Here is a 17,342-nt window from a genome sequence, read left to right on the forward strand (position 1 = left end):
CCCACATAGCACGTTTGGCGCCACCATTTATATATCTAGCTGTCAGCAAATTATGCATTACCCGTATGTATGACTCAAATAACTAGCTTCTATAACAAAACGTTGAGTACCTGTGATTGTTAACTAGGGTTTCGCGGTGTAGTGCTGCCCGCGGGAAGCACTGAAAAATTTTTATGAGTGATGTTGTATAAGTATCGATGATGATTTTTAGGGTGACACAGAATTGTTTCTATGGTCGTAATTTAGCTGAGAAATGACATAAACACATTCAATGAGCAAAATTTATTCTGTGTGGTGGACATTACTTGAATGAAAAGTTATTGACGTTAAGATGTGGCTTTCAAATTACACCTTGGTATACATACTGCCGCTGATTAACTGTATGCAGGCTCCGACTCTGCACTATTCACCATAGAACTAAATCGTAACGGTAGCGAGAATTTAATATTTACGTCATCAAATAATTGAGGCAGAAATTCGCCGTTTTTCAGCCACTTTTCTTCTCATAAAAATCTGCTGTTGTATCGAAGAAAAACAAAAGCATAGTTGAATGCCCATATATGTGTGTGATGTGGGAAGGCAGTGACTGATGGCAGAGGATGAGGAAGAAGAAGTGAGAAAAGAATAAACATGGCGTATGAGCAGAGCCTCGTCTCCCATTCATCATAGCGTCACACGAGTCGACAGGATGAAGACTTCGCAACCACTTCATCAACCGGCCATCATCATGAAACACCTCAACGAGACGCATTGACCGAACGCGGACCACAGAAGTGCATCGCCACTGGACACCGTTGCAAGCATCATGACGGAATCATCGACTGACCTTCCCATCCCCAAGTACACCGGAGCAGCGGGCGATGGACCTGTACAGGAGTGGTTCGACGTGTTCGAGCTCCACGCTACCGCTGCATCATGGTCGGAACGGGAGATGATCGCCAACTTTACCGACTACATCTCCGGTGAGCCCTTCAAATTTTACCTCACCCACATATTTCAAAACGACGAGTCATGAGAAAAAATCAAACAAGAAATAATCGTTTATTTTAAAGAATACAATGATGACTACGACGAAGATTTCCTTATAACCCACCATCCACTGACAACCGCACTCGGTCGTCACAGTCAAAAGCAGCCTTCACGCATTGACCAACCTCTTGCTTTTTCATCGCGTGGATCTTCGGTCGCTCACAACGCCCACCTCGCGTCTCAGATGTTCACTATGGCAGTAATACAGCAGAGAAGCTTGGAGCGTACTCAGTCAAGCCCGGAACCTACAGTTCAGTTTCATGAGCTAGAAGAGCTCGCATAGTTCATTGCAGAAAAAGACAGTCATTCCCAGCTAGAATCTGACCAAAACTTGCCTATTGCGGTGTCGTTATTGAGAGCACAGCCATCTGAAAGCCCAAACACAGGAGGCTCGGAAGCAGCTCTTACAGGTTGCCAGGTGCCAGAAGCTTACGTAACAAATGCTGTCGCAGGCGCCTCTGATGTTCCTCCAGTCAAATCTCTCCTACAAACTTCGTTGCCTGAAAAGCGTTACAACAGCCCACAGACTACCAGCTGCCGACTGCATACACTACATCGATTTGTAAAGAAAACCGGTATGATGTTCAAGAAGCGTTCCCACCTCAGCAGGTTTCGGTACAACCGCAGCAACGCCAGAAAAAGCGAGTTCAAGGATTTGAGACACTCCAACAGATACACCAACAAGGACAACGACGCAAAGCGAGCCTCTTAAAGCAAACTCAAGACGTGAGGCATATACGCATAAGGTATCGGCACCACAAACGCATTTGGCACAAGAGATCAATACTGCGCCTACGATTACAGCTCCGAAACTACAGAAAACGACACAAGAGACGAAAAGGCATCATCTGTAGAACGCAGAGACCAAGACACCATTCCGTCAGTCGCGACCATCGCACTTGCAAACTGGAAGCACACAGTCTGTTGACGCCATGACACGCAATTCGACGCATGAGACATCCAACCTTCCAACGCTACAAGGACTCCCAACCTTGTTCGTTTTTCACTACTATCCAGACTGTGTCATCCTCATTTTCCACGTCGAATGCATGGTTATGCTCTCCAGAACGCAACAGCCAACTTCGCCCACCTGAGGTGTCCTCGATGTCACTGGACTGCCTTTCCTGTGAGCGTTTTTGTGCAAGTGCATGAAACTGCCGTGTTAAATGGAACTACTTCATTTTGCGACATTTTCTCCTATGATGAGACACCACTTGTTCATGTTTCATAGTTTGTAGCTCACGCATTCTTTCGCGTGGAGGGGGAATTCTGTGACGTAGGAAGGCAGTGACTGATGGCACAGAATGAGGAAGAACTGAGAATAGAATAAACATGGCGTATGAGCCTAGCCACGTCCCCCAATCATCATTGCGTCACACACACACACACACACACACACACACAGATATATATATATATATATATATATATATATATATATATATATATATATATATATATATATATATATATATATATATATATATATATATATATATATATATATATATATATATATATATATATGACGTAGGAAGGCAGTGACTTGTAGTAGAAGCCGAGAAAGGAAGAAGTAAGAACGGAATAAACAAAGCGTATGGGCCAGGCCACGTCTCCCGCATCTAGCATTACACGATTCGACAGGATGAAGACCTGGCGGCCACTTCATCAACCGGCCACCATCTTCGAACGTCTCAGCAAGACGCAGTGACCGATCGTGGACCACAAATGTACATCCCGACACTACACCAAGACCAGCATCATGACAGCACCATCAGACGACCTTTACATCCCCAAGTACACCGGATCAGCGGAAGACGGACCTGTACAGGACTGGTTCAACCTGTTCGAGCTCCATGCTGCCGCTGCATCCTGATCGGAACGGGAGAGGATCATAAACTTCACTGACTACATCTCAGGTGAGGCATTCAAATTTTACCTCACCCACATCTTCGCGAACGATGAGTCTTGGAAAAAGATCAAAGAAGAAATGATCACCCGTTTCAAAGAATACGATGAAGACCTGTCCATACTTCATCAGCGGAAGGCTTTTCAACTCGCCCATCACAGTTACGCGATGTCTTCCCACAGTAAGCCTATTTTCCAAACGAGACCTCATAGAAAATATACCACCATTGTACCATCATACGCCTCTTCCGAAAAAACGTCACGCATTCGAACACCGACTGGTAACCTGCACGTCGCAACAGACAAGGTAAAGCCTCCGTATACCAAAAGTAATCTAGACTATTTCGCCAAAAGACAAAACATAAAGCCGGCTTTCCCAAGAGCAATAAAATCGGCATTTTCAACGTGTTCACTGCACCACAACACTTCACATTTTACTGAACCACCCGAATCTCTTGACGCTTCGTGATTACACACAAGGCCCAGACGGTTTCGAACGTGCGAGGGAATCGAGGCATGACGTGCTGGTGAATCCTCACAATACCAGCCCATACCCTGACGTTCCGGACCAGGGTCGTTCGATACACATTCTCAGCCTAATCACGCTGCAAAAAGAAAAACATACGCCATCAGAACCACCCGAAGCCAAGTCTGTTGTGCTCTCATCGTCAAGTGATAACACACATGTGAGTCAAAGCACTGCAGGAATTTCGAATCCACCAACGCCGGCACATTTTCAACTGACAGAAGCATTAACAATCAATAATTACTTACAACCATCTTGGGCAATTTCTCATCAGTCTGCCACGATGCTTTCATCGCAAGACAAGCCCAACAGTACAGTATCAACTACCGGCTATCTATTGATCACATCACCATGCAAAGAAAAGCAGACTCATGCTGCTGAAAGATGCCCATCTGACCAACTTTCGCAAAAAACGAGCAATTACAACAAAGGCGACATCACGACCTCCACGAACTACAACGGCTACTCAAACAAGAACAACGATCAAGTGAAACCTCCTCACGAGTACGCGTGTGGCTTAAAGGTCATCAGAAACAACAGCGATTCAAGGAGAAAAGACAAAGTCAATGCCTAAGCCATCTTCGCAGAAAGCAACGTCGACAAAATTTTCTGCACCAGTTCTCAAGGCCGTGTCTGCGTTCCAACAAACTGAGAGAACGCCACAAAAAGTTACAAAAGAGACATGAAGCTACCACGTATACAACGAAGAAAAAAAGACATCATCCCATCAGCCTTGGTTCTCACGCACGCCGACTACAAGCAAAGCGTACGTCTGTTACCACGACGGCGCTGGATCCAATGCCGAAGACATCCGTCAATCCAATGCTACACAGATTTAAAGCCTTGTTCGTTCTTCACAAGACCTTCAGTCATGTCATCATCAGTGCCGATGTGCAGGGCGGGCTTACGCTATCCCGGACGCAACAGCCAGCCTCGTCCACCAGAGCTACCCTAGATATGACCGGACTGCTGCCCTCTGCTGTGAAGCTTTTGTGCGAGTTAAGAAACTCTCTTCTGAAATTGAACTACTGTGAATTTTGACATTCTTCGCTTTATGCTTTTTGTTGTTTTGTTGATTGTAACTCGCTCATTCTTTCGGGGGGAGGGGGAATCCTGTGACGTAGGAAGGCAGTGACTTGTAGTATAAGCCGAGAAAGGAAGAAGAACGGAATAAACATAGCGTATGAGCCAGGCTACTTCTCCCGCATCTAGCATTTTATATATATTGTGAGAATTCATTGTACGACATCTTCCTCATCTATCAATTATCATCATCAGTCTTCGGCACGTTCCTCTTCATGATCGGCGCCATTTTGCTGTTGCTTCAATAAAGCGTCAGCTGCACCGTTGTATTTCAAGTGGTGGAAGGTGCTTCCCGATCTCTTCGACCTCTCTCCATCCAAAGCCAGCTCCTGGAGCTCCGTTCGGGACGTCGCTTGCGCCAGCAGAGCACCATGGCCCAAGAGCAAGCCCAACCGAACCACTCGCCGGCGCAACCACCAGCCGCCAACCCTAGCCCGGTCAACAACCCCCCTCGGGAGCCTCCAATCTTCTCCGGTCTGCCTGGCGAAGATGTCGAAGACTGGCTCGACAACTATGACCGCGTAGGTGTCTACAACAACTGGAACGAGGCATCGAAATTAGCACGCGTCCAGTTCTACGTCTCTCAGGTTGCCAAGACGTGGTTCCTGAACCATGAGAGCGACTTCCGCGATTGGTCTTCCTTCAAAGACCAGCTCCGACGCATTTTCGGTACACCAACCGTCCGTTCAGAAGTTGCTCGCAAGAAACTGGCAGAACGCGTTCAACATTGCGGTGAGTCCTACACTTCCTATATTGAGGATGTGCTTGCACTTTGCCGCCGTATCGACGACACCATGCCAGAAGGTGATCGTGTCCGGCACCTTCTGAAGGGTATCGGACCTACCGCTTTCAACGCCCTCGTCGCACACAACCCTTCGACGGTTTCCGACGTCGTCTCGGTATGCCAGCGGCTTGATACCCTGCAGTCAATTTGCCTACGACCCGACTTCTCTGAGAACCCCCTGGCAAACAGTATGGAGCTCCGAACCATCATTCGAGACAATATTCGTGAGGAATTGCAAGCCTACACTTTACCTCCTTCTAACAACGTTCCCGCTCAACCCGCCTCTAGCGATCTGCGTGGAATTATTAGGGAAGAAATGTCAGCGTTCCAAAGCATTCACCGTGCTCCACCATGCGCCCAACCCCCCTCGTATGCACAGATCGCTGCAATGCAACCCTCGCCGTCTCAAGCACCACCACTACCTGTACCTGATCACGAACATCTCGCACCTCTAGTTGCCCGTCCACCGAACCCTACCTACCATTCTTCCTGGCGGGCCCCACGTCCTATTTGCTACTACTGTGGAATTCGAGGACACATTTCCCGGGTCTGTCGACGTCGGCAGCAAGATGAACGTCGTGGTTATGCCGCTTTTGAACGAGACGATACATATGCTCGAGGTTACTACCGTTATGCCGACAGTCCTTCCAACCACCGATCACCGTCTCCTGTGCGCATTTCCAACACGACCAACAATACACGTGCATCCCGACCACGCTCCCCTTCGCCACTCCGACGCTCTGTTTCACCACTTCGGCCTGTCTCTCAACTGGCTGCCCAGCGATCGGAAAACTAAACAGTGCAGTTTTTGGAGGGAAAACTGCATCGCGGCGAAATGACCCAAGTCCTCCTGAACGACCGTCAAACATGTTATTGGTAACTGTGGAAGGTGTGCGGGTGTTGGCTTTGGTGGACACGGGAGCAACTATTTCAGTTATGCGTGCCGACTTGTGTTCTCGATTGCGGAAAGTGAAGACACCCTACCTTGGATCATCTTTGATTGGGGCCAATGGAGCAATAATTAGACCATCGGCCCAATGTACAGCGCGTGTCTTCATTGATGGTATTCTTCATCACATCACCTTCGCTGTCTTAATTTCATGTGCTCATGAACTAATTTTAGGCTGGGATTTTCTCTCATCAGCATCTGCATTAATTTCTTGCCGTCAACGTGTAGTCGAAATGACCGAGACCGATCACTGCAGCGAACGCGTCGACGAAAGACCATTGCGTTTCTTCACAGCTTCCGAATCCATACTACTCCCGGGTCAAGAGCAACTCATCACCATCACTTCTCCGAATATTGCCAATGGTGACGTCCTCATCACCCCTTCCAGCAGCTGTCTAGCTCGCGGCGTTGTAGTCCCCTCCAGCCTGGTGCGGTTCAAAGACAGTGCAGCGATAATCATTGGCCTGAACCCTACCCCAGAGCCCGTCCTCCTACCCCAAGGTTCTGCAGTGTCATGTTATGTGGATACCCAACCGGTTTCTTTGGTCTCTCTTGACGCCTTGACAGCTCAGCCACAACAGGCCCAGTCTGTTACGTCCTCCTCCTTTGCTCCCGGGATAAATCCTGACCTTTCTGCTTCTCAGCGTGAGGCGTTGCTGAATTTGCTCAGGAAACACCAGGCCTCCTTCGACGCCAATGCTTCGGCACTAGGACAGACCACAGTTGCGCATCATCGCATCGACACTGAAGGTCAGACTGTTGTACACCGTCGTCCCTACCGAGTCTCCTTGGCCGAGCGCAAAATCATCGAGGAGAACGTGACCGATATGCTAAACAGAAACATCATGCGACCCTCTACCAGTTCTTGGTCATCACCCGTTGTGTTGGTACAAAAGAAGGATGGATCGGTACGATTTTGTGTTGATTACCGCGCGCTCAACAAGATTACCCGAAAGGATGTATATCCGATGCCCCGTATAGATGATGCACTTGACTCATTGCAAGGCGCCCAATACTTCTCCACCCTTGACCTTCGGTCCGGGTATTGGCAAATACCAATGGACGAAGCAGACAAAGAAAAGACCGCCTTTTCTACGCCGGACGGTCTTTACGAGTTTAACGTAATGCCATTCGGTCTATGTAATGCTCCCGCCACATTTGAAAGGATGATCGACACTGTTCTTCGTGGCCTCAAGTGGAAAACTTGTCTATGCTACCTCGATGATATCGTCGTGTTTTCTTCCACTTTTGATGATCATCTGCAACGCCTAGATCAAGTGCTTACATGTCTCTCCAACGCTGGACTTCAACTAAACACAAGGAAGTGCCATTTTGGCAACACAGCTATAAAAGTACTAGGACATCTCGTTACTAAAGATGGCATCCAGCCCGATCCGGACAAAATTTCCGCAGTCCTCAACTTTCCGCGAACCTTTCGCTCCAAAGAACTACGGAGTTTTCTTGGACTCGCATCGTACTTTCGCCGCTTCATTCGCAACTTTGCCACTATTGCCGCTCCTCTCCACAAGCTCCTTGCTGGTACCGGTTCCTTCGATTGGAATGATCAATGCGAAGCCTCATTCCAAGAACTCAAGCAGGCACTGACATCCCCACCGGTGCTTTGTTATTTCGATGACAAGGCACCTACGATATTACACACTGACGCGAGTGGACAAGGAATCGGCGCCGTACTGCTCCAGCGCGACCATGCCTTTCGCGAGAAAGTTGTCGCGTATGCAAGCCGCACTCTGACCACTGCAGAGAAGAGGTACTCGATAACCGAACAAGAGTGCTTGGCTGTTGTCTGGTCCATCCAAAAATTTCGTCCGTACCTACATGGTCGACATTTTACTGTTGTGACAGACCACCATGCTCTTTGCTGGTTGTCCACAATCAAAAACTTGTCGGGACGACTTGGCCGCTGGATTCTCCGATTACAATCTTATGACTTTGACGTCATCTACAAGACTGGAAGACAACATAAAGATGCCGACGCTTTGTCACGATGCCCTTTGCCGCAGTTTTCGGTGCACGTCACATCCCCTTGTCAAATTGGCTATACGGAGGACGCCTCGTCGATATCATCCATTTCTTCCCTACCTTCATCCACCCGTCCGTCAGCACTTGCTACTCACCAGCGAGCCGATTCTTATTGCACTGACATCATTGGTCGGCTTACCGGTGCTTCGTCTTCCCCTAATGCGAGGCTCCGGAAACAACTCCGACTATTCAAGTTGGAGGACGATGTGCTATATCGATACATTTTGCACCCGGAAGGCCACCGATGGGTTCCCGTCGTACCACGCGCACTAAGCACTGAAGTTCTGCGCGCTTCCCACGACGACCCGACGTCAGGACACTTGGGTTACTACAAAACATACGAGCGCATCCGCAGTCGATTTTTCTGGCCAGGTCTTTCCACGACAGTAGCTAAATATATTGCCTCGTGCGCACTTTGCCAACACCGCAAGCGGCCCACTACTCCTCCAGTCGGGACCCTACAACCACTTCCTTGTCCATCGGAGCCGTTCTCTGTCGTCGGAATTGACCTCTTCGGGCCCCTCCCAACTACATCAGACGGGAAGAGGTGGATAGTCACCGCGGTTGATCACTTGACCCGGTACGCTGAGACGGCCTCAATCACTTCAGGAAGGGCTTCGGAAGTAGCAACTTTCTTCTTGAATGCTATTTATCTACGTCATGGAGCCCCTCGTGTCCTTTTGAGCGACCGGGGAAAGGCATTTCTTTCAAGCACGCTCAGTGAAGTTCTTCAAGCATCAAAAACAGTTCATAAAACAACATCTAGCTATCACCCGCAAACCAATGGCTTAACGGAAAGATTTCATCGCACGCTGTGTGACATGCTGTCCATGTATATCCGACCGGACCATCGCAATTGGGATGCCATACTACCCTTTGCCACGTATGCATATAATACGTCAGTTCAACGAACCACAGGCTATTCTCCATTTTTCCTAGTATACGGACGCCAACCGACATCACCACTCGACGTTTCATTCTTTTCTGGCCCCGTCAACTCTTCACCATTCGTTTGCGACCAGTTTCTGTCCCGCGTTGCTCGATGCCGTCGTCTTGCCCGCGTAAACACCGAAGCTAGCCAAGAAGATCGCAAACATCGTTACGATGCCACTCACCGCGTCGTTCTCTACCGCCCTGGCGACAATGTACTTCTGTGGACTCCTGCGCGAACGCCTGGCTTATGCGAAAAGTTTGAGTCACGCTATCTTGGCCCTTACAAAGTTATCGAACAGACCTCACCGGTGAACTACCGTGTCACACCTGTTCATGTTCCCACTGACCAACGCTGCCGCGGGACAGAGATTGTGCATGTTTCGCGTCTCAAGCCCTATTGTATGCGTTCCACAGCGTAATTCGCGGCCAGGCTGGCCGCTTCCGTCGACGGGGGAAATTAGTGTGAGAATTCATTGTACGACATCTTCCTCATCTATCAATTATCATCATCAGTCTTCGGCACGTTCCTCTTCATGATTGGCGCCATTTTGCTGTTGCTTCAATAAAGCGTCAGCTGCACCGTTGTATTTCAATATATATATATATATATATATATATATATATATATATATATATATATATATATATATATAAGGGAAAGAAGTGTATACCTAAGGGCTCGTTTTTCCGTGTTTTTAACACAATAATAATGAGATATAACAGACAGTAATGCCAAGGAATGTACAGGGGAAGTTATTAACATTAATGGAATGTAAATAAGAAGAAAGAAAAGTGGATGAAAAAATTACCAACTGTGAGCAGGAATCGAACCTACGACCTTCGAATTACGCGTTCGATGCTCTAACCACTGAGCTATCACAGCGGCCCTCCCTCCATCCACTTTTTTGGGTTTATCTGTGAATTTAGAAGTAGGAGCGACAGTCAGCGCCATCTATATGCCAAAAAACGAGTGTGAAAACACTCTTATGCGCATGTTTGGCGTCACGTAGCACGTGAACTTATTATGAGTGGGCAGCTGATTAATTGTCCCTCTTATACAACCTAAACACACCAAGTCTGCCAGTACGAGACCCTCGTTCAATGAAATAAGGGAAAGAAGTGTATACCTAAGGGCTCGTTTTTCCGTGTTTTTAACACAATAATAATGAGATATAACAGACAGTAATGCCAAGGAATGTACAGGGGAAGTTATTAACATTAATGGAATGTAAATAAGAACCAAGAAAAGTGGATGAAAAAATTACCAACAGTTGGTAATTTTTTCATCCACTTTTCTTTCTTTTTATTTACATTCCATTAATGTTAACTTCCCCTGTACATTCCTTGGCATTACTGTCTGTTATATCTTATTATTATTGTGTTAAAAACACGGAAAAACGAGCCCTTAGGTATACACTTCTTTCCCTTATTTCATTGAACGAGGGTCTCGTACTGGCAGACTTGGTGTGTTTAGGTTGTATAAGAGGGACAATTAATCAGCTGCCCGCTCATAATAAGTTCACGTGCTACGTGACGCCAAACATGCGCATAAGAGTGTTTTCACACTCGTTGTTTGGCTTATAAATGGCGCTGACTGTCGCTCCTACTTCTAAATTCACAGATAAACCCAAAAAAGTGGATGGAGGGAGGGCCGCTGTGATAGCTCAGTGGTTAGAGCATCGAACGCGTAATTCGAAGGTCGTAGGTTCGATTCCTGCTCACAGATGGTAATTTTTTCATCCACTTTTCTTTCTTCTTATTTACATTTCATTAATGTTAATAACTTCCCCTGTACATTCCTTGGCATTACTGTCTGTTATATCTCATATATATATATATATATATATATATATATATATATATATATATATATATATATTGTTACGATGCGATGGATGCCTTTATTTACAGGAGATGATCAATGCGAAAGTCCAGGGATCTGGCCGATCACCGCTCGTGCCAACCTCGTTCTTCTCTTCTTCCACGCGCATCCTCAGTATCGTAGCAATTCCCCCTTTGCAGACGATGCCCACCGGGCGAGTTAGGCTTCGTTGCGATGATGATAGCGTTTTAAACGGGCAACATGAACGACGTTGGTCTTCCTTGAGCGGCGGCCAGTTGACAACAGCTGAGATATCACGTACGTGACATCGCTTAGACGTTCCAAGACAACAAACGGACCGGTGTAGTTGGCCAGAAACTTTTGGCAGAGGCCGCGCTTGCGAAGCGGCGTCCAAAGCCACACCAAGTAGTGGAGTGGAGCAAAAGTTGCTTTGATCTTTGACAAGATCAAAGTCAACGGTAAGCTTTATCGGTGGGATGACTCACTGAACTCAAGGGTTCCGGTAGTTGTGCAGTGACACAGCAGCAATCTGGAGCCTCAACGAGCGCTACCGGCTCCACTTTCTCACGCGGTCCCGTCAACATTTTCTGTAATAAACATAAACGCTCGAAGTGTCGTCAACAAATCGGTCGATCTAGAAAGCGTCCTCATTGCTTATGATCCCGACGTCACAATCCTTACTGAAACATGGCTTCAAAATGACATTCCCGACTCGGCAGTAATTCCTAGCTCTCATGAAATCGTTCGTCACGACCGAGGTTCAAAGGGGGGCGGTGTAGCGATAGTACTGAAAAAGGGCATGGATTTTAAGGTTTTGTCGCACGGGACGTGCGTCGAAATGACTTGGATAGTTCTTCGGCATAAAAATTTGAGCATGCTCATTGGCGCTGTCTACAGGCCGCCCAATTCCGATATAGCGGTACTCGAAGCTCTGCAAGATTTTTTGCTCGAACAAAGCAAACGTTATACCCACATTCTTGTAGGAGGTGATTTAAATCTGCCAAAAATAAACTGGGATAACTTTTGCGTTACAACACCCTGCCAGCACTCCGAATTGCTACTTGATATAGCGTTTTCCTGTAGCATGACGCAACTTGTAAAGACTCCTACGCGTGTCACTGCAGGCACAAGTTCGATTCTGGACCTTATTTTTGTTTCCGAGTCTATTTGCAAGTTTAACAACACAATTGAAGTTGTACCAGGCATATCGGACCACGAACTAGTATTATTTAAAACCAACATGTTGTGTACTCTCTCGGTCACCCAAGTATCTAGATTCCTCAATTTTAATACTGCCTCGGACGAAAGTATTTTGGACCTCCTAGAGGAGGAGTACGACAAAATTACTAACAAACATTTTCATAATCGCTGTGACGTTAACCAGCTATGGTCGCACTTTAAGACAACCGTTCACAAATGTATAAGTTCGTTCGTTCCGGAGAAAGTGAAAAAAATACATGGCCGTAGTCCTTGGATTACGCGCGACATACTCCATCTAAAACGCAAGATAAAACGCCTGTCATGCTCAAAAACACAACCACATAGTGCTGCTCTGACGAGCCTCCGCGCCGAACTGCGCAACAAGATTAAAAGCTCCAAATTTCATTTCTTCAACGTAAAAATGCACAACTTTCTCACAACCAATCCAAGAAAATTTTGGATGCACCTCTCCGACAAAAAAGTGAAAGTGACAAAAATTAAAATCAAGGACGCGGACGTGACTGATGCCAGCTGCATAGCAACAGCATTTAACGACTACTTCTCTTCTGTTTTTTTGCGAACGGGTGACACCCCTCCTGATTTCCACGCAAACAATCTCGAACTGCCAGACTTGATTATAACAGATGAAGGCATCTTGTCAGCTCTACTTCACCTAGACACAAAAAAATCAGCTGGGCCAGATGAAATACCTAATGCTTTTCTTTATCGGTACGCCGAGTGGTGTTCCAAATACTTAGGCTTAATATTTAGGGAAAGCCTGTTGCAAGGCGAAGTTCCAGTAGATTGGAAGAAGGGTAAATTGGTACCCATTCATAAATCAGGTGATAAATATAACGTGAAAAACTACCGCCCTATTTCGTTGTTATGTACAGCCGGCAAGGTTATGGAACACTTCCTTTTCAAACACTTAAGTTCGTTTCTGGAGAGTAACCATTTTTTTTCCCCAAATCAACACGGTTTCCGGCAAGGCTTTTCAACCACCACACAGTTAATTCACACTACTGATGACTTTCTAAAAACACTTGACAAAGGCGGACAAATAGATGCGATTTTTTTAGACTTTGAAAAAGCTTTCGACCGAGTTTCCCATTCCCATTTGATGTTTAAAATTCGCCGAATCCTAACCAACGAAAGAATTCTTCGATGGCTTGATTGTTATCTATCCCACCGACACCAATACGTTCGGATAGCAGATAAAAATTCTTCTTCCACTCCCGTGCAATCTGGGGTACCACAGGGCTCCGTCCTAGGACCACTTTTATTTTTAGTTTATCTAAATGACATGTCATCCGAATCTACTGTGCAGTGTCGTTTTTTCGCGGACGACTGCGTTGCGTACCTGCCCATTCAATCAAGAACAGATCACGCCACCCTAAATGAATACTTATCGGTTGTTACAGCATGGTGTAACTCCTGGAAAATGAGCCTCAACATAGCAAAGTGCGTCAAGATGACCATAACACGTAAAAAAAATCCCTCGGAATTCACTTACATGTTAAACAACACTGCTATAACAACCGTTAACCAGTACAAATACCTTGGTCTGACAATCACTTCTAATTTGAGCTGGAAAACTCATATTGAAGGTATAACATCAGCAGCACTGCGGCGATTGTGGTTCTTAAAGCATCGCATGAGGCACTGCACCAGCAAAACAAAACTAGTTGCTTACACTACATTGGTACGCCCATTGTTGGAATATGCTGACGTTGTATGGGATCCACACACACAAACTGAAATATACTTACTAGAACGAGTCCAAAATAAATCCCTTCGGTTTATTTACCACGCGTATAGTAGACACTGTTCAGTCACTGAACTCTGTAATAGATCCGCCCTTCCCACATTGGAGTCGCGTAGAAAGCTACATCGCTTAAAATTCCTTTATAACATAGTCAACGGACACTCAGGACTCGCCTTTAACACTTACATGCAGTACAATACATCGCGGAAAACTCGGAACAAGCATGATAACACCATAGTGGTGCCACTTACAAAAACAAATTCTCGGCGATATTCCTTCTTTCCACGAACAATTTCCGACTGGAATGAACTACCTCATGACGTCACCAGCATCGCAGCGCCCGACGCATTCTTATCAGCTGCCACTGCCTGTCTGTAGTAAAAGCTGTCTGGTCGTATGTGCAGATTTCAATTCTTTTTATGATGTTTTTTCACTTCGTGTTAGGAACAAAATTTGGATTGTATTTTTGATACCGCTCTTGTGTTGCTCCTGTAACCCGAGTATTCATGTTCCACGCAAACCTGTTATGTGGTGATTTTATTTCTGTGCCGTGAAGAATAGTGTTATAAGTGGCTGCAAGTATGAAAGTTTGTATCACTCCTGCCTTGGCCACCAAGAGGTGGCTGGCAGTATGCAATAAATAAATAAAATAAAAATCCCTTTTCTCAAACCATACGTGCCGGTGACTTCTGTCGTAACGGTTTTTGGAGCGTTTCTGTGAGACGAAAGTTCGAAGACAGGCGATGCGCCGGGCCTCTTCTGCGCGGCAAATGGTTTCGGCGAGAGTAGGTTGATCAGTCTCGGAAAAAGGAAGAATAGTGTCAAGAGCTGTGCGGGGTTGGCGTGCGTAGAGCAAATAAAATGGACTGTATCTCGTTGTTTTGTGCTGCGCAGTGTTGTAGGCGAAAGTTATAAATGGCAAGATCGCGTCCCATGTTTTGTGTCCAGAATCAACATACATGGAAATCATGTTGACGAGAGTCCTATTTGTTCGTTCCGTCAAACCATTAGCCTGCGGGTGATACGGGGTAGTGTGACGAAAATGGCACGAAGCAAGACGAAGGAGGTCTTCAACTACATCGGCAACAAATTGCCGCCCGCGATCACTGATGATGACACGGGGGGATCCATGGCGTAATATAACGTGTGACAGCATGAACTGTGAAACTTGAGTGGCCGTTGCCGCAGGAATCGCCGCAGTTTCGGCGTAACGTATGAGGTGGTCAACGCCCACAATAATCCATCGGTTGCCATTCGTTGACCGCGGAAAAGGGCCGAGCAGGTCGACACCTACGACGTCAAATGGTGAACTCGGGGGTGCTATGGGATGAAGTAGTCCGGCTGGCGGAGTTGTAGGACGCTTGTGGCGTTTACATTGCTCACAGCTCGCAACGTATGCAGTCACACTTTTACGCATCTTCGGCCAGAAGAAGCGTTCTTGCGTCCAATAAAATGTCCTAGAAAAACCCATATGGCCAGATGTTGGGTCGTCGTGCATTGCTCGAAGTACGTGTTGTCGAAGACTTGTAGGCACAACTAGAAGTAGACGAGGGCCTATGCCGGAATAATTCTTTTTGTAAAGAACGCCATCCTTTACGACGAAACCACGTTGACCGTTCGTTCCGGAAATAAAGAAAGAAGCGAGACTGTTGTCATTGCGTTGCTCTGCTCGAAAAGTTGTTAGTTCGGGGAACGGAGTATCCACTACAGCCAAATATTCATCAAAGTTGTCAGCGTCACACTCGGTTGTGGGAAGGGGAAGTCGTGAAAGGCAATCAGCGTCGGCATGACGACGACCGCTCTTGTAGCAGACTTCAAAGTCGTGTTCTTGCAATCGTAATGCCCAACGAGCAAGACGACCAGATGGGTCCCGTAGTCCAGTGAGCCAACATAAAGAATGGTGGTCCGTGACAATCGAGAATCGGCGTCCATAGATATAAGGACGAAACTTGTGCACGGCGAATATGACCGCGAGACATTCCTGCTCTGTGACAGTATAGTTTCGTTCCGGCTTACTTAAACAGCGACTGGCATAGGCAACGACGTGTTCAGCAGCTCCATGGCATTGGACCAAGACGGCGCCAATACCTACACCACTGGCGTCGCTATGAACTTCTGTGGCAGCAGATGGGTCATAGTGGCGAAGTATGGGCCCTGACGTAAGAGCAAACTTGAGTTGCGAAAAAGACGACTCGCATTCCGCTGACCACCGAAAAGGTGCGTTCTTGTTGAGTAGGGACGTCAAAGGGTAAGCGAGGTCGGCGAACCTGGGCACGAAGCGACGGAAGTACGAGCATAGGCCCAAAAAGCTTCGCAACTCTCGTACCGACTGAGGTTGTTTGAAGCTGCTGACTGCTGCGACTTTCTGGGGGTCGGGTCGAACGCCATGCTTGTCGACCAGGTGACCGAGAACGAGAGTCTCACGGCTGCCAAAGTGACACTTCTTAGAGTTCAGGGTGAGCTTAGCTCTCTCAAGGCAGGTGAGAACAATGTCTAGACGATGGTTCTGTTCATCGAATGTACGGCCAAATATTATAATGTCATCCAGGTAGCAAAGACAAACTTCCCACTTTAGTCCACGTAACACAGAGTCCATGAAGCGCTCAAACGTGGCTGGAGCGTTGAATAGGCCAAATGGCATTACATTGAATTCAAATAGACCATCTGGGGTTATGAAGGCCGTTTTCTCTTTGTCATTCGGGTGCATGGGGATTTGCCAATAACCAGATCTCAAATCCACGGATGAGAAGTATGATGCCGAATGTAAACAATCGATGACATCATCAATCCTGGGAAGCGGGTAGACATCCTTTTTAGTAACAGAATTGAGCCGTCTGTAATCCACGCAGAATCGCCATGTATCATCCTTCTTTCGGACAAGAATCACAGGGGCAGCCCAAGGGCTACACGACTCTTGAATAACCCTTTTCTTTAACATCTCTTCTACCTGTTGAGTAATGACCTTGCGCTCCGCAGATGAGACACGGTATGGTTTCTGCCGGATAGGGTGAGCGGATCCTGTGTCAATCCCATGGCGAGTACGCCACTCGAGTACACTTATTTGCTCTTCTTTCTGCGCAAAGTCAAATATAGTAGCGTGCTTCGCAAGGACTTTGACCAAAGCTTGACGTTTTTCTGATGATAGCGACTTGTTTACCATACTCAGAAAGTTGGCTTCTGTATGGTACGTTGCGCAAATAGGATCTACTCTCTCGTCACTTAAAGATGCAATGAAACTGGTCGCATTTTGTTCGAAGCGGGCGAGTCGCATTCCGCCGGGTA

General features: G+C 46.8%; 1 non-coding gene across 1 annotated transcript; it reads right to left on the reverse strand.

Moving 5' to 3' along the window:
- Positions 1-10,062: 10,062 nt before the first annotated feature.
- TRNAT-CGU (transfer RNA threonine (anticodon CGU)) lies at positions 10,063-10,135 on the reverse strand. The gene has a single exon. It is a non-coding gene; the product is annotated as a tRNA-Thr (tRNA).
- Positions 10,136-17,342: the final 7,207 nt, after the last annotated feature.

This window comes from Rhipicephalus microplus, chromosome 2 (genome assembly GCF_043290135.1).
Source record: "Rhipicephalus microplus isolate Deutch F79 chromosome 2, USDA_Rmic, whole genome shotgun sequence".
Classification (NCBI taxonomy): domain Eukaryota; kingdom Metazoa; phylum Arthropoda; class Arachnida; order Ixodida; family Ixodidae; genus Rhipicephalus; species Rhipicephalus microplus.